This window comes from Eucyclogobius newberryi, unplaced genomic scaffold (genome assembly GCF_026437365.1).
Source record: "Eucyclogobius newberryi isolate DKJ021-1_F unplaced genomic scaffold, fEucNew1.0.hap1 SCAF_18, whole genome shotgun sequence".
NCBI classification, from domain to species: domain Eukaryota; kingdom Metazoa; phylum Chordata; class Actinopteri; order Gobiiformes; family Gobiidae; genus Eucyclogobius; species Eucyclogobius newberryi.
The window spans coordinates 19,589,362-19,611,650 of record NW_027315812.1 but is presented as its reverse complement, the minus strand read 5'-3'; positions in this window follow the sequence as shown (position 1 = coordinate 19,611,650).

Sequence of the window (22,289 nt, the reverse complement as noted above, 5' to 3'; positions counted from 1 at the left end):
TGTGACAGATCAGCGCGTCAGAGCGACGTTTTTAGTTTGGAACCAGGCCAGCATAGATTATTGATGTGTAAACGTTTTAGTTATTGATATTGAAGTGCATATGTGGTGTTAATAATCATGGAATAACGTTAGGGAATAATCTAAATAGAAATACATCGGATAAAGGCTGTTAAGATCTCAGAAATAATTAGTTTGTGGGTGAAATGTTTGATAAAAGTTGTCATGGCAATTGCAGCAGTGTGAAGATGATATTTAGATGTGGCTTTATTAACAATTGATAGGCTTATAGTGGTGGTAGAGTAGAAAACTAATGTTACTTCAAAATGTTATGTTCAATGTTACTCAAGGAAAAGTACAAAGTCTAAGAAATTACTTCAGTAAGAGTCAATTTCAGGAAACTACTTCTAATTGTTTATACATATTTGTATATTTTTTGTATGTAAATATAATTAGTTACTTGTAAAAATCATGGGGTATTGAGTACAGCACAAGTACCAAGCAAAGAATATTCAAATTGATGTTTAAAATGACTAGATTCAGTTTAAACTATCTCATTTTTCAAATCTTGTACAAAATCTTGATCCAAAATGCTACTAAAAATGTGTTAAAATAACGAGTAACTAGTACTGTGAGAAGTATTTTCATGTGTAGTTTTTCCTTTTACTTCAGTACCATTTTAGCAGCTGTTGAACACTTGCTGTCTGGATGTAACATTTGGCTATTATTCCAAGGCCAAACCATCATATCAGAAGGAGCAGAGCAAGAAACACAAATGTAAACATATAATTCAATATTTGTGAACATAAGTACTTTTGTCACTTGGGAGAGTACTGTTACTTCAAACTAAATAATACTCTGGAGTATACATAATGAGTACTGCTTCTCATTATAGAAGTGGATAGTGAGAAAAATATGCAACATGTTAAATTTCTAGTTCAAAAACCACAATTAAACAAGTTGTAGTAGCATGGTGGCAGAGTGGTTAGAGAGAAGGGTCTGGGCTGCTCATTTGCCCACAGGCACCAGGAAATGCAAGGTCGTTTCTCCTGTGGCCTCCTTGCACTGGCTCTGTCAGCTACAGGTTTGATTTTGAGTCTGTATTAAGAGATGTTTCAGAATTGGTGCTTCACTGCGGTTCAAGCGGCGTTTCAAGGAGAAGACGCACTCACTTCTTGTCACTGTGGATCACTTTTAACGCTGCAGGTCCACAACCGTCACACACAGACTGCTTTCTGCGTGGTTGTTGTGTGTGTGTGTGTTGTTGTTGTTGTGTGTACAGCCAGACTTTATTCTTTAGACTTCTACGTGGAGCTTGTTGTTGTTGTTGTTGTTGTTGTTTTATGGCGGTTGGTTGTTGTTGTTGTTTTATGGCGGTTGGTATCCGAGTGTTGCATTACCGCCAGACTTTGACTCGTACTACTGCGTTTAATAGTCTTCTTCAAAGTCCATGAGATCAAAGCGGAACGGAATCGCATTTATCATGACATGACATTTTTTTTTCCTTCTTCTTCTTCTTTAGTGTTTTATGGCGGTTGGTATCCAAGTGTTACATTACCGCCACCTACTGTAGTTGTACGTCTTCAAAGTATGTGTTTTACGCTATACCGTAAAAAAAAAGGTCTAGCATTGAAAGAGCTTCTGAACTACCTTGAAGCGTGTTCATGCATCGAGGAGAGACAACCAGGATTCAGTCATTTCAAGCCACGAGGATTTATTCCCTGCCAATACAATTCTAATACAGAATTCCTTGTGCTGAGGTCCTTGAGCACACAATCTAAGATAAGATAAGATATTCCTTTATTGTCCCACATGGGGAAATTTCATTGATGCAACGCAGGTAGATACAGAGGTAGATACAGAAGAACAGATCACTTATAGGAAGACTGAAAAACACTTTCAGTAGAAGATCTCCTATTAACGAAAACTCCCATAGACAAAACCTCTAATTATAAAAATCATATAGATTTTTATTATTAGAGATAAAAATAAATACATAAATACCATTGCATGTGATCACGCCAGTAATTGCACATGAATATGTATCACGACGGCACATGGATTGCACATGAATTTCACAGTAATTGCACATGAATTACGACAGTAATTGCACATATGACGGAATTGCACATGGTTAGGTCAGTATTGCGAGTGTTCAGGACTAGCAGTGTTTGTTGTAGAGTCTGACAGCAGCAGAAAGGAAAGACCTGCGAAATCTCTCCTTCACACAGCGAGAGTGGATCAGTCTCTCACTGAAGCTGCTCTCCAGAGCGGACAGAGTGTCCTGCAGCGGACAGAGTGTCCTGCAGGGGGTGAGACTCATGGTCAAGCATAGATGTGAACCTAGCCAGGACCCTCCTGTCCCCCACCTCCTGCACCGAGTCCAGAGCGCAGCCCAGGACGGACCATCTACGTGTGTCTTAGCGCTAGGCACGACCAAAAGACGACACACTTCCTCAACAACCCGGTATTTTAACACATTGACATGAATATGCAAATGATGGTGGACCATGTGCAGTTGGTCCTTGCGTGTCCTGTCTCAGCTTCCATTGAGCCACCAACCGTTTTCTCTGCAAACACAAGTTAACATCCTGCCTTTTGCATACTCTGTTTGTCCCCAATATCTTCCACTGCCGCCATCTTGTTGTTGTTGTTTATGGCGGTTGGCATCCAAGTGTTGCATTACCGCCAGACTTTATTCTTCAGACTTTGTTGTATTCTATAGAAGTTCTTCTTCCATTATCTTATACTATTGTCGCCATCTCATGCTGTCCTTAGATGACCTGAATCAATGCATCAGTGTTTTGATGCCAATTCAGTTTTACCAATTTTCCTTTAGCGTAAAACACATTAATGCACCTTTTCATTAAAAGTAACAACAGCAAGTTCAAAAAGTTAGATTCAAAAAGGGGAGTGAATCTAACTGTCCTGTCTAATAAAGCCTAAGGAATTTAAAATGTGTTTTTAATTTTTTTTTTTTTAAAGGGGGTGAAGCATCCAGTCAGCCAGAACTAATGGTTAAATATGTTTTTATTGTTTCCATTCCATGTCATTCAACCAATGGAAGAGCTAGGCAAGACAAAATAAAGAATATTTCCATACATTTGTAAAATAAACATTTCAAATTGTTCCCCTGTCGACTGTAGCTTATTCTTTGGGGTTTGGAACGTTCACCCTGTTTTTTCTATGTTTTCACAGTTAACCGTAGCTTTTGTAACAGTATAGCCTGCAGGCGGGCTCTACTACTAAGCATAATTTCTATTGGCTGACGGTGACGTGAACCACTCTTAAAAGCGCTTACCTGCGCCCTCTGACCTCGCGCTCTTTTCCCGGTGTTTGCGCCGCGCACACCACTCTCAGGTAGTATTCCCTATATTCAGATGTGAGACCTTTAGCTTCCTTTAACACTGATTGTAACTTTAATTCAGTGCTTGCTGCCATGGGCCCGCGCGCTCTGTGTGCCGCCCATTATGCCGGCTAACGGGCGTGCTAGTTAGTCTGTCCAGTCCTCCGTCTCATTTATTGTGATAAAATGTGAATATATGATTATATTTCTGTGATGTATTTTATCTGCATAATAGTGATATTTTATCTGCATCATTAGTCTAAGAGAAGAACGGGTGTGTGACAAACTGCATTTGTGAAAGGGTCGTAAAGATGGGCCAAAGGATGTTTACCCTAGGGGGGTGACAGCCCAGAGGAGTTTGGGTAATGTTTACCCAAGGCTTGATCTCTAGGAAAAATACCAGCTGTAAAACAAGTGCCTTGATGTGAGGCTGACCAATGAGAAATGTGACCCGCCTATTCCAGAATATCTAATAAAACCTACCAGCATGGGAAAAAACGGGGTGAGATGCAGGAGGGTCAGCCAGGCTCCTTACAACGGCCTGGCTGACAGCCCAGCGTTTTCTCCCAAGCTTGCCACACAAATGTCTGATATTTCTGTGTCGTTTCATATTCTAAGTTGAATTGTGTTCTCTATGTGTTACGGAATAGCATCTGGTGTATGTCTAACTCCGTGACATTTTCTGGTCCTATCGAGCCGGACGACAAGCAGCCCCTTCGCGGAGATTGACGGGTGAATCGGTGAAAGTCTGTGTGCACAGCAGAAGGAAGTCCACTTTTCCCGTGGCCGCCCATCGCACCTCATTCTCCGCGAGGAGAGCGCGTCGTTTCGAAGCAGCAGGAGAACACAGGCGACAAAGAAGGTCAGACAAAAACTTTGTGTGTGAAAAAGAGTTAGCCATAAAACGTTTTATGCATTAGTTTGATATTTACTGGAAAAATATCATAGGCTTTTATGCCCAGTTAGGTATTACTGAGGAAATGCCCAGTTAGGTATTACTGAGGAAATGCCCAGTTTGATATTACTGAGGACATATGTGTGAATGTAAGCGTTGTGTACGAGCAAAGTAAGTAAGAGAGAAGTGTGAATGTGTGGATGAGGATTAATAAGTGATTAACTAACAAGTGTGAATCACAATTAATCATACAAGGGTCACAAGGCGTTATTCTGAGAGATCAAAAATTTGCAGTCACGGGTGAATCTTTAAACACCTAGCATTATCTCCGGTGGAAAATCAATAAGAAATTCTACTAGAAGCTTGAGATATGACGTGTCTGTAAAGCAAGTAGCATTTCTCTCAGACGACCGAGACCACATAATGCCAAAATTATCACCCCAAACTGTAAAAAGACAAAGGAAAAGTCATAAGAGGATTTTGGAGGGAGACTTCCAGTGTGCTCAGATGACGTGGCAGAGAGGGGGAGATAAGGGGGGTCAACAAGACAGGAGAAGGGGAGAAGACAGCAATCAGGGGACGCTCTGAACGTGAATGAATTAGGAACTAAACCCAGCTGGTTTTAAATTTTAGTATTTGAGAGCTCTGTAGAACAAATTTAGGGTTTTTGTTTGGATTGACAAAAATCAATTATAAAGATTTTATTAAACTTGATAAGAGATGAAGATGAATTCAGATTTTTTTAGATAGCCAATTTTTTGGGGAATGTGATCACAGACAAGACAGGACACTTCCTGTCCCCGACATAGAAGACAAAAGTTGTGTTTTGTTTTTTGTGTGCACAGAACAAAGCTACGTTTTGTTTTATTTTTGGACTTGACGAAAATTATCTTTTTGGACTTAATGCATGACTAGATGAACGTACAGGACGAAAAGACAGAAGTGTTTTTAAATTTAGAATCAAATACAGGCACAGGCCTGGAAGTGATAATATGGGTAAATGAGTGACTACTGATGTTTTTGGACATAGGAGTAGAACGGGCAGTAAGTAAAGTGATAGTAAAAGTTATATCAGTAACTTATTTATTTGTATTATCATGAGGAAACCTCGTATTGCATGTAGACGTAAGCGAGGGAATAAGTTAAATAGTGACGTCCAATGCCCTCCCAGAAAAGACATGAATGTGTCATTAACTAAGGCAATTGACGCAGAAGTGGGGGAACATGGGACACCAAGTCATAAAGATAGTCAGAGATAAGGGGCTATTGACTGGCAAAGACTCTGGAGGAGTGTAGAGCAGCGTAATGCAGGAGAAGAATACATTTTATGAGACCCGCAGATTACCTGAAGATAGTGAAAACTAAACAGGGGGATGGGTAATCAATACATGAGTTTAGAAGCAGAATGACAGGGACATTATAAAGGATAACAGGGGAATCCCAGGGGATGCAGCGTCTGATAGTTATATCAGAAGCAATTAGAAAGTAAAATCAGGTTACAAGTGAGGGTAAAGAGTAAGTGAAAAGAGAGAAAGAAAAAGCAGTTTTAGAAATTTGGAAATGGGTGTTTCCTCCGTTACGAGAGGAAGACAGAGAGGAAGACAGAGAGGAAGATGTGATGAGAGACAAAGAAAAGACAAAGAAAGTAGGCAATTACAAGGGGAAAGCAGGTTGATAAAGAGACTTGCCTTATAACCAAGGGGAAGGTTTAGAATCATTTTGATTTTTTAATACACATATAGACTTGCTAGAACAAACTAATACACAATGTTTGTAAAGCACCACATGAGCAGGTGTGAGAGATTGAGTTTGAAACTCACCTGAAGCACATATAGAAGATTAGCACATATTACATTAGATGTGTGACCTTATGCAGGCCACACCACAGAGGAGATGTGAAATTTGATGTTAATTATGTGATGAAGAATTCAACGTTGTGAACTGACCCTTATGGCCAGCTCAACGGGGGAATTATTGAGATAATTATTATTGTTTGATGTATTTGAATGGCACACACACACACACACACACACATACACACACACATACATACATACGCGCGCACACGTGGACACCAGACATTTAGAGTTTGAAACATGTATCAAATCAAATCAAATCAATTTATTTTTGTAAGGCCCAAAATCACAACAACAGTTGCCTCTGAGGGCCACAGGGAGAAATGAATCAACAATGTCTGTGGTGGCGATGAAGTCAGACAATGTCTGTGGTGGCGAGGGAGTCAGACAATGTCTGTGGTGGCGAGGGACGATGTCCCAGGGTCCTCTGTCCTTAGACTCTCCTTCTCGGCCAGGAAAAACTACAAAAAAACCTCTTTGGGAAAAAAGCGTAGAAACCTGGAGGAGTTCCAGTGAAGGAGAGATCCGACTCTCACAGACGGACAGACGGACACAAGGAGACTGGAGCTGGACCCACTCTTCAGGCAGAAGAGGGACCGTCGGAGGCGAGCTGGACCCACTCTTCAGGCAGAAGAGGGACCGTCGGAGGCGAGCTGGACCCACTCTTCAGGCAGATGAGGGACCGTCGGAGGCGAGCTGGACCCACTCTTCAGGCAGATGAGGGACCGTCGGAAGCGAGCTGGAGCCACTCTTCAGGCAGATGAGGGACCGTCCACACAGGGCAGGGACCACTTCACCAGGAGAGGGGCATCTGGGTCCACAGGTCCTCAGGAGTGAGAGAAAGAAAAGAAGGCGGTGAACAGTTTGCAAGTGGAATCAAAAAATAAATATTGTTTGATAGCATAAGTAGTCAGAAGAAGAAGAGGATAGTGCTCAAGCTGTCATACTTCCCCCAGCATAGTTACTCCTAGGGCAGCGTAGCTGAAGCTGTGGGTTTATGTTTCTGTTCCTAACTAGTCTGACCATAAGCGATTTCGAAGAGGAACGTTTTAAGCCTGGACTTAAATGAAGAGACTGTGTCAGCATATTTAACATGGGTCGGGAGCTGATTCCATAACACAGGAGCTTGGTAGCTAAACGCTCTACCTCCTACAGTACTTTTAGAGACTCTTGGCACCACCAGAAGGCCAGCATTCTGAGAGCGAAGAGCTCTGTTTGGATGATATGGTTCTATAGCATCTTTGAGGTAGGATGGGGCCATGTCATTTATGGCTTTGTAGAATGTGGTATGTAGAGTTTGAAACATATAGAGTTTGAAACATTTAGAGTTTGAAACATTTAGAGTTTGAAACATTTTGAGTTTGAGACATTTAGAGTTTGAAACATTTAGAGTTTGAAACAAATGGTGGTAAAACAGATAGGTTTGGGAAGTGTAAGATTACACACAGACTGATTGACCCACACAGGGTGGGGGCCCAGCGCCGTGGAGGGGGGGGGGGGTCAAGAGGTTACATTGCGGAGTTGGAGTGACAGACGCAATTCCATCTCTTCCTTGATTACATCTTGGATTAGTGAACGTTGTAAACTATCTGGATTATTGATTTTTGTTTAAATGTAGAAGTTTGAGAAATGGGCAAAGCCATATCTCAAAAAGGAGGGATATGTACGTGTAAACAAATATTCCGAATCAATAATTACTAAAAAAAAAAATTGTAAACAAGAAAACTGTTTGAAATACACTGAATTGTCGAAAAGACTTTGTTTATCACCGCAGCAAAGCGTGTTGGAGATGTGGTGTTTACAGAGACGAGCCAAGTGGACGAGCCAAGTGGACGGAGCCACACCATGTCGTCCTCACACCGACCATTGGAGGGACGAGAACAGGGGTGCTCTCATGGGAAAGTGAGAGAAATGTCTGGACAACACAGCGGCAGATCCATAACATCGCAGACGCAGGACTTTGGTTGTATGAGTTTTGTCCAGAGTCTACGGTAGAGTACGATACTTTGCTACGATGAACGGAGACAGATTCTACAGTACGCAAAGTACTATACTCTGCTACGATGAACGAGAGCCAGAGGCTACGGTGCGCAGAGTACCATACTCTGTGGAAAAAGAATCAACAGTTATCATCATCACAGCTATGACGATAATATGGGTGCTGAACACCTGTATTATGTACGGGACAATCGGGACAATCGGGACAATCGATCAACATACACAACTGTGTATACCGGTAAATGAAACATACACAGACATGGAATATAAAGGGAAGAAAATAAGTGATCAACTTGAAAGGTTATGAAATGTACAATGTATAATTGACATGACAGTAGCTGAAGAAACACAATGGCATATTACACCACAGCCACTGTTGTTTACACTAACTAAGAGAGCTTTTTTATCTGCTACAACATAACTACATGTAATGTTAATGAGATTATGAATTGAGATGGGAAATGTACCAGTTCATATGTGTCATAGGTGTGACCGAAGCGAGCAGCGGAAGAAGGTCTCTTAAGAAACCAAGCGAGGACGTGTGGTGATGTGGGGACACTTGTGGGACGTTGTGTCTATGTATCCCTTTTGTGGCCAGCCATGGTCATAACAAAGATCAGCATCACCCATAACCATACCGCAGGGTCAAGGTCGAGAGGTTAGTGGACAATCTGGTCCCAGTAGCACCTGATACTACGTATTAGATTCTATTGGGGTGTCCAGAGAGGTCCCTGACGAGTCAAACTGACTGACCAGAGAGCAGCGGGTTTAAGGGCTTTCCGCTTGTACTTCTATATTTCCCATCACACCGCACAAAATTATAGACAAGATAAATTGTTTGTTTGTCAAATTACAGAGATTGACCAATCTGACTCAAAATTTAGGACAGTGATGCAGTAGAAATGTTGTGGGCCGAGAGAAAAGAAGCGTGTTCAATGTTGAGAAATGTGCATTACTTTTTGTGTGTAAAAGTGTCATTTTAACACCTATATATATATACATATGAAAGACATGTTGAAAACTGAAAAGAGTAATGTGTTTGGCATATGAGACAGTAGACTAATGCTTTGATAAACAGGAGGGAACTGTGATAAAATGTGAATATATGATTATATTTCTGTGATGTATTTTATCTGCATAATAGTGATATTTTATCTGCATCATTAGTCTAAGAGAAGAACGGGTGTGTGACAAACTGCATTTGTGAAGGGGTCGTAAAGATGGGCCAAAGGATGTTTACCCTAGGGGGGGTGACAGCCCAGAGGAGTTTGGGTAATGTTTACCCAAGGCTTGATCTCTAGGAAAAATACCAGCTGTAAAACAATTGCCTTGATGTGAGGCTGACCAATGAGAAATGTGACCCGCCTATTCCAGAATATCTAATAAAACCAACCAGCATGGGAAAAAACGGGGTGAGACGCAGGAGGGTCAGCCAGGCTCCTTACAACGGCCTGGCTGACAGCCCAGCGTTTTCTCCCAAGCTTGCCACACAAATGTCTGATATTTCTGTGTCGTTTCATATTCTAAGTTGAATTGTGTTATCTATGTGTTACGGAATAGCATCTGGTGTATGTCTAATTCCGTGACATTTATCCAGCTGCAGGTGCGTGGCGTAGCGGGTAATTCAAATAATACAGTTGTACATTTAGTGACCATGTTGTCTTTTATAGATCTGAACCATGGAGCTAGGGTGCACTGTCGCCGCCTTGCCTTGTTGCCTTCTACTTGCTGCCTTGCTGCCTTCTTTGTCTTCTTGCCTTGCAGTTGTGTCCTTCCTGCTTGGATCTGAACATTGAACCATGCGTAATTTATTCAAACTAATGTCCGATTAATTTATTGACCATGTACAAATAAACAGTTATTTTTGCTAACCTCAAGTCTCTGCCTATCACGACGAACCTATGTGCCTTTATATTTAGCTGGTCCTGGGCCAACTCCCAGGTGGCGTTGTTGGCTTTTATCAAAACATGAGATGGTTTAGTCTGGTTTAGCCACACTGGACAGAGGGCTAAGCTAAACGACCCTCGGAATACCACACTTTACTTTGCATCTTTTCTTTGACTCATGCCCTGGATACGTCTTCTGCATTATGAATGTCTCAAATTATCTGGAATTAATATAATACGTCTATGCTTCCAAGTCGATTTTTGTTTCACTGTAAAACACTTTCGGTGAAACCGGAAGTTGCCAAAATAACAGAGAAACCTTATAAATTTACCTTTTAGAGGGAGAGAGACGAGCACAAAGAGAACCAGGACAGAAGAGGGACAGAGGAGGGACAGAGGAGAGACAGAGGAGGGACAGAGGAGAGACAGAAGAGGGACAGATGAAGGACAGAGGAGGGACAGAGTAGAGACAGTAGAGGGACAGAGGAGGGACAGATGAAGGACAGAGGAGTGACAGAGGAGGGGCAGAGGAGGGACAGAGAAGATAAAGGTGAAGGACAGAGAAGAGATGGATGAAGGACAGAGGAGGGACAGAGGAGGGACAGAGGAGGCACAGAGGAGGCACAGAGGACGCACAGAGGAGGGACAGAGGAGGGACAGAGGGACAGCTGCTCTCTTGTATTAGGAGAATAACCACAAGGGCGTGTTTCTGTTGCTCATAACACGTCCGTCACACATTTCTCCAAATGTTTCGTGCCCCCCTTGGCACGGCTCTGCACCCCCTTGTGCGTGCCCCACTCTTTGAGAAGCTCTGCTATAGAGCATTGAGATCAGATAACCGGATAATTTAAGACATTCTGAGGTCACAGTCTTTGCTGCAGGTCCCAGACTCTGGACTAGTCTTCCTCTGGGTATTAGAACATCACTGTCTCTGAATATGTTTAACTCTTTGTTGAAAACCCATTTGTTTGCACTGTTAACACAAACCAAACATTTGTATTGTGTTATTTTAGCGTGTTCTTCCATGCCTCATATGTTTCATCAGATTGCTCTTTATATTGCCTTTGTAGCACTTTGGGCCATTGTTTTAAATGTGCTTTATGAATAAACTTGACATGACTACCCGCGTCAGGGCGGGTTTCCCCTGGCCACCCCCCCATCAACCCAAAACATGCACAATATGGAATCCTCCTGCTAAGGTCCTGACCAAGCCTGGAATCTGGAGATGGGCCCCGGAGCGCTCGCTGTGGCGCCCTCTGCTCCTGACAGGCCCCAACTGCATCGTAGGATCAGGAGTCAAATGCAGAAGACAAATGTTGGCGGCTGAATTATATCTTGACTGTTCACCACTAAGATGAAAACATAAGAAAACTAAATAAAGATTACAAAAAAGAACACCTCCATTGTTTTCCCCCTCAAAAGTGTTGGAATGTAAACGTTATTATTGAGAGCAATTCCACGATTTTATCTATCTATATCTGTATCTATTTACACAGCGTTTACATGTATCAAAATATCCCGTTTGTGCAGTTGTAGTTACACTTCATTGTCCACTGGAGAGCAGTGTTGAGCTAATGATCCTCGGCCGGGCTCTGTTCAAAGACTAATGTGCAAAACACCTTTTCAGTGTAAGAGCAAATGGTCACAAATAGACACTTGCTATTTTGTTACAAACGAGAGTGCATTGTTAGGTCGAGAATCCTTATTTGCGATTACAAATGACCAGATTTACTCAAGCACCGCTGATTTTTTTCTCCTTCTTCTAAGAAACACTAATGAGAACAAATGATGACTGCGCCAAAGATCTGCTGACACTTCACACTCCGACAACGGTTTTAATTGATTCATCTTACTGCAATTGCTTACAGTTACCTGAAGAACTTTTATATGTTTAAGCCTACACTGAAAAAAATAAAATGTTGATGTACTAAAACAACAATGGAACTCAATCCCGCCCATTTTTCATTCAGTTTGCCACAGGGATTTAGCATAATTCAAATATGAATAGGTAAAAGGCACAAGAAAGCCATGTTTTTAGTCCAAAAAACACATGTAAAACTTAAAATTCTGCAAAATATTTTAATACCTCAAATTTTCAGTAACATACAATAAAATACAAATATGTCTTCTAATCACATCGCTGATTAGCCCCAAGCAAGCTTAAAAAAACATTTATTTTTGTGGGCTTCCTATCAGAAAAAATAAAATGGACATTGCACTTCTGGAACCAAGTGGTCACTGTTGTACCATCCCCATGCCCTGATAAATGCATTGAGCAAAATTGACTTTTTTTTATTCTGTGTTCTATCTTTGATTGTTCCCTCATCCAAAACATATCTGATTTGCATTTAGCTTCATTCACACTAGTTTGATGAATCCTGGTTAGAAAGTCTTCTCCCCTCCAAGCATCAAGAACACAATTGTTAAGTCCATAAATCATCACCAGATGCCAGAATTGTTCTGTCTAATCAGGGTCAGTGGCACCAGGAAGTGATAAACCAACTTGAAATGCATTGAAATGTAACTTAAACGGTGTGTAATTAAATCAGCAGCCAGTAGATGGTGCCAAAACTCAGTTAGTCCCGGGGAAACAGCAGAGATTTAAATGTACTTTAGTTATATTCGTTATAAACACATGTTATTATTCACAAAATATGAAACTCCAATCCAAAGGTGCTCAAGAGAATGTTTAAAGGATAACAACAATCCAAACAATGCATAATATTTACCCTTTAAGTCTATGTCAAATCCAAATGCACTGGAGGGGAAGCTGATGCCACACCATATGGATACATGAAGAGAAGACGTAGGCCTAATTTAGTAAGCATATTTGAGTAAGTAAGTCTATATTTAAGTTAACAGCATTCTGAATCTGGAAGCTGCTTTTCCAGCTGTTGTGGAAAACAACTGTCTCCATCAGCACCATCCAAACATATTGTGATGGCGTTTCTCTCCCTTCTGAATACTCTTGGCACAGAGGTGTTCAAAATGTGTCTGGGAAACGTCTGACTTCCACCAGGTCCGGGGCAAAGCCTTGTACCTGCCTAAATATCCTTTTCTGTTTGTGTTTTTCTTTGGGTTTGAAGGTGGTGCTCTTTACTAGCCCGGGTAATCTTTCGTGCTCTCCTAACGAGCTTGTCATATCGGTCGCATAATGAGGAGCGTAAAGATGAATGTAAAAGTACCTCCATTACAGCACTTTCATCCCCGTGTTCATTAGGTTAGCATAAGGTTACAATACATTACGCCGGTCCCAGTGTTCCACGCACAAAATTGCAGGTGCCATGGGCGAGCTGTGTGTGTTAGCGATACACACACACACACACACACACACACACACACACACACATGCTTCTTCACACAGTCCACCTGTATAAACTTGAAACAATAAGTTCTTGGATATCTCTGTGTACACGATTGGGGGGGAAAGTGCAGGTTTGCAAATCTTATAGGCGGTGACACAATAACTGAATTGTTTTTTTTACAAGAAATAATAGATATTTTTTATTTCAGAATCTTAAAATGTAACCAAACCAATAACAGGAGCATTTTGTGGACACATGTCTTTATATAAAGTCATGAGAACTTACTTGAAAGTCAATGAATGGCATTAGTAAGTTGTAAAAAGTATACACATTCTGTTAAAACCTTTTTATTTAGTCAAGCCTTTTAATTGCATTTGCTTTAGGGACAGATTTGACTGTATATTGTTGTATATGTATTGCTCACTGTAAGTTTTTTGTGTTTTTATTGTTTTATTCTGTGTTTTGTGAAGCACTTTGTGACTTCTGTCTGTGAAAGGTGCTATACAAATAAAATGTACTTATTTACTTATAACTATTATAGAGCACATACGTAATATTTATTGTGTAGAATGTTTGTGTTTACAGTGTCTTCAGTTACTTTGCTTAACTAAAACCAATGCACTTGTTTTAATAGAACCTATTCACTTAAACTCCGCTGTACTTCTGTTAGAGTCACATTAGCCCAATTAATTAGATTACATATACATTGAATCACGGCAAACTAAGCCTATATGCTGCTAATTTGTACTTAAATCCCTCTTTGTCCCACCGGATTGTTATTGTAAATAAGAACATATTCACTTAACTGTGGGTAAATAAAGGTTTAAAAAGAAGAACGTTGTCTTACATGGAGCAGGGACACTTCTTTCAATGGTGATGCTGTAAAACTCCATCAAATATACTTCAGGATGATGCAGGTTTTTTTTTTTTGCTTTTCCAACTAATACAATTGCTTTCTTTCTTTCTTTTTTTCAAATCAATGAAGTATCATCAGGTCCAAAACATGTTGTGGTCAATAAAAACATTTTCTTCAAGTGTATTTCTAAAGCACATTTAAAACTGACAAAAGTTCTTCACAAACAGAGGTTAAAGGAGACAATACAATGCATTTTTGTGTGTGTGATCTCAAATGGGGCTCAATTAAGAGGTCAGGATGAGCAAAAAAGCTTTCTTCTTGTCACATAAAAGCCATTGTCGTGCAAATTATGAATCTCTTTTCCTTTTAGATGCTGGAGTTTTGATCTCGTCCCTCGTCCTTTATCCAGACTGCTAAAATTGCAAATGTTTCCACTGTACATTTGATCATTTCTGGACATCCAAATCCACCACATTGCGAGCTTTTGTTATTCCATCATCTGTGCCCATCCCTCACCTCCCTCCTCTGGCGCTCCCCTGTCAAGTGCTTTGTTTGCCGTGACTTTCCATGCGGTTATCTGAGCGCAGACAGTATGCCTCGCCCTGGCACAGGACGGCAGTTTCCACGGCAACTTTATAATTGTTTTGGATGCGTTCCAAGCGCCACTGGATGCCGCGGCGTTATTGATGTCAAAAGAAACATGTATGAAATGAGGAGATGCCGAGGCCTCCATATGGCTCTGCGCACAGCCTCATGCAAAGCCATTTAAAGAGCTTTCAATGGGACTTTTTGTGATTCCGCTCAATAGATGCCACATGATATTTCATAATTTGGCTCTTTTCGGTTTCACAAAGAGATAATCGCGAGCAATACGAGCCACTGAGCTGTGCAATATTTGGCCCTTTCATGTCATTAAGTCATTGTCGCAGTGTGCTCCGTGGGCTTCCGTATGCGACCTAACTGAATTCAATACGCCAATCTGGAAATGAAGGCCATACAAACAAATTAAGGTAAAACGCTTCGTGATTCGGTCACTTCAAACCATGCTTTATTTTTTACAGGAGGGGCTGTGTGAGGTGTCCCGTGGCTCGTGGTCATGTTGTGCCCCCCGCTGACCCCTCCACACTGTCTCAGTCGCAGCCACGCTCCAGCTAATGCGAGGGATAATGACTTAGCTCCGCCTACTTTCTTCAATTTCTTCAATTTTCTTCTATATAGTCAAAATGTGTGGAAATCTTTTTATTATTTCAGTTTAAATCTACTTTTAGTGTTATGCTTCATACATGTTTTCATCAAAGTATTGCGCTTATGTGAAATGTATAGGTGTCTGTGTAGTTTTGTACATTTTACTACATCTAAGAGCAAGTATCGGTACGTTCTACTGCACTACATTTTGTTTAAAAGATCTGAAAAGTAAAAAGTACTTTTCATGGTTTGAGGTTTATTTTCTTCATGGTGACTTCCTGTGTAAAGATTTGTATAACGTTCCGGTTTTGAGAAAACTAAAATTTATAAAAGATAAAAAAATGACTATATAAATAAGATTGTTACTGTTGATTAAAAATAATTTCCACAATTATTTTTCAAAACCACTTCATTTGACTGTAATAGTATTCACAATCTGTGTATTTATTTATTTTTACATCAAAAAGACATTTTTTAACAGGTATTTAAATACTTTTACAATTTAGTTTTTTTTACTTTTACATTATTAGTTTGTCTGTCTTTTACTGAACTAACAAAACTGAGTACTTCTTCCACAACTGTTGATCCTTATCTATATTAAAATGTACATATATTCTTCACTATTTTAGAAATCCTTTGCCCAAATTTCTGTAAAAGTAACATTAAAACATTGACTGATTTACCTGCAAACCTTTCCACTCTTTCCACCATCATAAACACACTATAAAAGCACACAATTCATCAATAGAATTATAAATTACCACCCCATGTGAACCCCGGAATCCTTTACAAACCCACAGACTCCACTACCAGCTAACTTTCTATCCCGTATTCAGCTTTTCCTGACGCAATAACTGTTAAAAATGAACTCAAAATGAAAATCCCAAGTCGACTGCATGGTCTTTTTTCTCCCTCCTCCCTCCCTCTGTTTAATTTATGACCTTAGCAGAGGAACCCAGGGAGTGAGAAGTGAGTGAGGCTAGTGTGAAAGCCCTGAATAGAGCAAAGGGCCAACAGCACAAAGGAGGCTCCGCACACAGCTGTTTATGGGCAACACAAACCCACGTCGTGCACCGTCTCCTGCCTCTGCCCCGAGCTGCAGACGCTGTCACTGGAGCTCGTACTGTCGCTGGAGCTCGTACTCTTACAGCCCGGAGAGTACTCGTGGACGTCTCCCCTTCATCTGAAACGTATGAGCAAAGAACAGAGTCGAGCGCTGTTTATAATGTATGTAATATTATGTCTAAAGGTTACATTTATGTACCTAGGTGGTGTTACGTATAGGGGAAATGTAGTAATTTCAAGTTTCTTCACTGGTTACTGCGTTTTAACTATCACTTTTAAGGATATCTTCAAAATATTATGTCATGAGACTGTTGAAAAGTCAAGAATTGAGGAAAAAAATACAGTCTGAGCGTTACAAAAGCGATCATTCCTCCAGATGAAATGAAAAACGATTGTGGGTTTGATATTTGTCCAATAAGCAGTATTTCTCTGTCATCAGAAATGCTTGTCATAATCTCCAATTACATAAAACTAAATTAAGTAAAATATGATTGTAAATGTTTAAACCTGTTTCGGGTATCACTCGCATGTATCTGAGTACTTTTACTTTGCCAGAACCACTTTGATTTGAAGTATTTTTGTTTTCTCCATTGAAATCACATCATCTTCCACTTTTGCCTTTTAGAATTTAGAATGTTTTTCTTGACAAACGTTCAAAGGATCTACATTTGCCACGACTGTCACAGTTCACTTTTCATGTACTTCCTGAAATGTTACTTTACTGTGTAGTTCTAAAAACGTATTGCAGCCAAATTAAAAACTATATCCTCAAGTTAAGTTCAGCCGTCACTTCTTAAGAACTGTTATTAAGTCATAAGCAATTTAATTAACTAGAGAAAGAAGATGAGAGAAATGCAAATGGTCCAGAGTCTTGGTCCAGAGTCTTGGTCCAGAGTCTTGGTCCAGGGTCCAGGCTCCAGGGTCCAGGGTCTAGGTCTTGGTTTAGGTCTAGGTCTAGGTCTAGGTCCAGGGTCCAAGGTCCAGGTCCAAGGAGCTTTCTTCTCCTTCTGAAGATCTGAGCCACAGGAAAACACTGTTCTCAACACAGTCATAGGAGGGACTTAAGTAAAAGCAGTATTAACTTTATAAATATGACTATAGTATAAATACAGTATAATAATGTAAATAGTACAAAGCAGATGACGTCAAAAGTCTACAAAACGTAGCAGCTTTGTGTTTGTAGGACTCGTGACCATGTAAAAGATACAATGTTTAGTGGAAATGTGAATTGCCATGGGAAATACTGCATGTTTTTACTATATTGTATGTTAATGTAACCATAAAGTAATGTGATGGTACAATATGAAGTATATACTGTATAGTAGTACTATGTAGAAAAATAAATGTATGAAACCTGCCTGGTCCTGAGCTTGATGCAAAGTTAAAACACAAAACAACAATCCGCACAGTAGTTGGAGCTTTTGTATTCACATCACACGTGACGTTTCAGGCCTCAAGTCTCTCTTCAGACAGTAGTAATATAAAGTATAAGCGTTGCCTTGGCTTTCATGTTGTTTTCAGATGACACATAAGAACATAACTCTTCTCACATGTCTGCGCATGGAAATACCACACTTTGTTCATCAGGATGTCTGTAAACCTGTTGACGTGTGAAACCCAAGTAAACATTTACCAAGGTTAGTCACTCACCTATAGCCAAGAGTTATTCTATCCTCGCATCTTCATCCTCCAGAGCGTCCAGCAACGACGTGTCCAAACCGAGCCATCTGTGGACCACGATAGCAGCTCCGAGGATCACAAAGGTGTTATTTTTCAAAGCGGGTCCTGTCACCTCCTGCGGAGCGTGGCCGCGGTTCAAGGGGAGGTAGGGAAGCCTCGGACCCTCCTCTTCTAGTCTGCTCTCCTCAATATGCTGTTGGAGGGATAACGCAGAGATTGAGATCAGAAAGGTAAGAAAAAAAGAAGAAAACGTCTAAAATGATCAAATAAAATGAACGGTTGAGTCAAGTTTCACCAACTGGTCAAACTACTACTCCAAGTGCTACTTCTGATAATACTTCAACGTGATACAGTCCGTGTTATTACTGCAAAATACTAAACTATAGTACTGCTTTTTAGTTTTGTCATACTGAAACTTCAAAAATGCTCTATACTAACTTCAATACCGCAATGATAATAAAGAATTCTCTCTTTTTAGACGTTTTCATGTTCATTTTCAACATAAAATAACCACACTTTCTTTAAATTATGTCATCTTACTTTTTGCTAGTTCAGATCAAGATCATGTACAACTAAAACTAAACATTTGTATCATTTTAATGTGTTTTTGAGTATAAATTCTTGTTCAAATGAGTATGATCTGGTTTCAATACTGCTTTTTAGAATCGATTAGTATCTGATTTTTCATGCGTTTGATGACTTTTGTGATCATACTACACTTTAGTAGTCATCATACCACTTTCAATCATTGTTATCACACACGATGTAAGTACTTCTACCACTAATACTTGACTGAAACATTTAGATTCTCTTGAAAAACATGCAGAGGTCAGAGCGGTTGCATTTTGAAGAGTGATGGGTAGAGGGTGCTCCAAGCCCACATTTAGAACCAGATTCAGCCTCAGTTCTCCCCCCAAAAAAATCAAAGGACCCATTTTAGATCGAGTCCTCCATGTTTTGTCAATGCGGGCTTCAGTGTGAAATCGTACAAGTGTCGAATTTGCAGTTCTGGCGGTTGTATTTTGGGGTAGAGTGTGTAATGTTAAAAATGGGGCCAGTAGAGCCGTGGCTGCACCTGGTCCTCACCTCTTTCTCTGCACGTTCCCCGCGGACACAGAGCCCCGCTGGCAACACCGTAAAACCTGATTGTACAAAACGCCCTCATGCTGGGAATGATACAAATATGAAAGATGGTTTTATTTTCTATTAGCGGCCAGAAGTTTGGGCAAAATGTTATAAATTTTAATCTGAAAGGATGAAAAAATGCTGGAAAATGTTGCGTTTTGGAGTGAAAAATGTGTTCTGTGGCGTTCGATCATTGAAGATGTCGAACATTTAGGTTGTTCAGAATGAATTTCTTTGTCTTATCAAAATAATATAGCCTAATATATTAATTATACATATAAATATAGCCTAATATATTATTTAATATATTTTATCTTATCAAAATAATATAGCCTTATAATATAATATAGCCTATTTGTATTTTTATTTGTTTTTCTAATTAATTTTTTTTGGGGGGGAAAGTGTTTGACAAAGTAATAGTCTTCAAAATCAGAAACGTATAAACTATGATAAAATAAAGGCATGCCACAATTTATGCCAATATTTTTTTGTAACATTCTTATTATGACGCAAAAAAACAAGTTGTCTGCTGAAGATGGAATAACTACTGACTGTGTCACTGTCATTATAAGAACTATTTAAAATTTTAAAATATTTTATGTTTTTATTACTGAATTCACTGTCAGAGTTTAATCTATTTTTTAGATCATTTTAACAAATAGTTTGTTGGTTTATTATTTTTTTATTATTATTATTTTTTTTTCCGAGGCAGTTAAAGTTGCACATTCATTACTCGTCTCATAATTGTACATATTCTGTTTCTCCATCGTTTTCTTTCTTTTGACTTTTTTTTTTTTAACCTTTTTTTGCTTTCAAAAAAACAAAACACAGTCTGTTCATTTCATTAGATGTAAGTAATGTAAGTATGGCTGGGTAATTTATCAAATTTGAATCGACATCGAGACTCAGTCATGTCTTGTCGTCGATCCTATGCTTCGGGGGGGTTTTGAGCCAGAGTTCCACAGTTTTTACTTTAAGACATTTTCATTGGCAAAACAGCAGATTTTAAGTCTGTCTTGTTTAGGGTCATGAAATCAACACTGAAAACTATATAACCAAATCAAAAAGTCCAGCTCGTGTTCACAATGTGTAAGATAAGATAAGATAATCCTTTATTGTCCACACATGGGGAAATTTCATTGATAGTGTGTGTGTGTGTGTGTGTGTGTGTGTGAAAGCGTCGCCTCCACATGTCCTGGATGATGAACGAGCTCCCGTCCTCGTGCACCGTGAGCTTGCATTTCTCCCTCTTCTCGGCGTTGAACCCGGGCTCGTCACCCGCCTCGCTCGGCCCGTGTCGGTGTCAGTTCAGAGTTCAAAGGGTCGAGCCGGTTCACGACTCCTGGCTGGGTTCGCCGGTATGTACATGAGCCTGGACCGGGGCCCGTAGGAGGCCTGCAGCTCCCACAATGCACCTCTCTGTCCTGGAGCCCACCGCCGCGCTCGCAGGGCTGTCACGCCGCGGTCGGACAGTCAGGGGTCAGCGAGTGGATGCTCCCAGCTGAGTACTTATACTTGTCTCTCTCACACACACACAAACAGTAGTAATGTCTTTTTCCACTCTGACTTCTTGTACAAAGGCCAAAAACAAGTAATGGAAATATGTGTAAAGAGATCTTATGCCTTAAGAAATATCAAGAACATTTGCATTTTAGCATACAGTTCAGTTTCTATTATCTAGAAAGTACATTTTACTTCACATTTGAGACAGTACTTTCTACTTCACTGCATTTGTTACTGCATTTCAAAGTAAAACATATTGTTTATGGTTTGAGAGTCCAGGTTTTGAACAAAAATGTCTATATAAAAACAACATAAATATAAGGTTCAATCGCTTCTATTGACTGAAAATTTACTAAATTCCTTCAAAATTACAGAATTTGACTCTTTAACAGTTCCAAAATTGAAGTAAAATCTGAAACAGATCCTACAATACTTTTGCTTCAGTAGGTTTTTTATGTTATACCTTTACTTTCAAAATGTTTTCCCTGTATCTGTACTTTTACTTAAGTAACAAAACGTAGTATTTCTTCATCAAAGTGGTCCTTGATGTACCGGTACTTTGTGATGTATTTATAAAGACATGCAGTAAACTCTGTATTTGTGCAATTTATATTTTAATGCCAGATGTTTAGCCGAGTAAGTAAGTACAAATAAAACTATGGTAACTACGGTAACATGAATTGATAATGAACAAATAGTTTATTGAATGAGTCAGGCTTAGTACTACTTAAAAATACCCTAAACCTTAAATTGAAACAAAGCCTGAATCATTCTTAATACATTATTTGTTCTTTTTTAATTAAGTCTTTGCTCATGCTTTATTAAGGTTAGATAAGGCTAATTAAGATGTCGTTATGAGCATTTATTCACCATTGTATCAAAGACTATGCAATTCACAAGGGTCAGCTCTCCCTCATCATGATACATAAATCAAATTTCAGAATAAAAAATAATAATCCTTGTTATTGTATTCTGTAAAACTTATTGTACTCCATGTTTGGAAAAGTGTGATCTTCCAGTAGTTGGTAATTTCTTGAACAAAACAAGTAACTGAGTAATTCACTTTAATAATGGTTCAATAACAAATGTCTGTAGGAAATTGAAAATAGAGTTTGTGGCGTTAGGAAAACAACTCTTCACTGTAAATGACGTTTCATTAGTCCTGAATGGGACGTCCTGCAGTGACACTTGATGGAAAACCTATAAAACTGTAGAGTTATACCAGCTCAGCTCTTTATGTTACGGCCTAAAGAATAAAGATACCGGGTTAATTGCTTGCAAGTGGAAGAAGTACTCAAACTCTGTACCTGAAATATAAGTAACACTATTAAAGCTGGTACCTGACTTTTTGTAAATGAGTACATTTTGTGTTTTTCTTCAAAGAGTACATGCCATAAAAAAGCTGTTGTCTTTATAATATTGTATTTTACTTCTTGCTAACTCGGATGTAAGGGCCGGAAGCAGTGATATATATATATATATATATACGTATATTTTCCATCTAATTATGTCAATTACATGTTCACATTATTTTAGTTAATCTGGTTAAACTATATATTACTACTTAACTGTCATAACTTAATAAACATAAA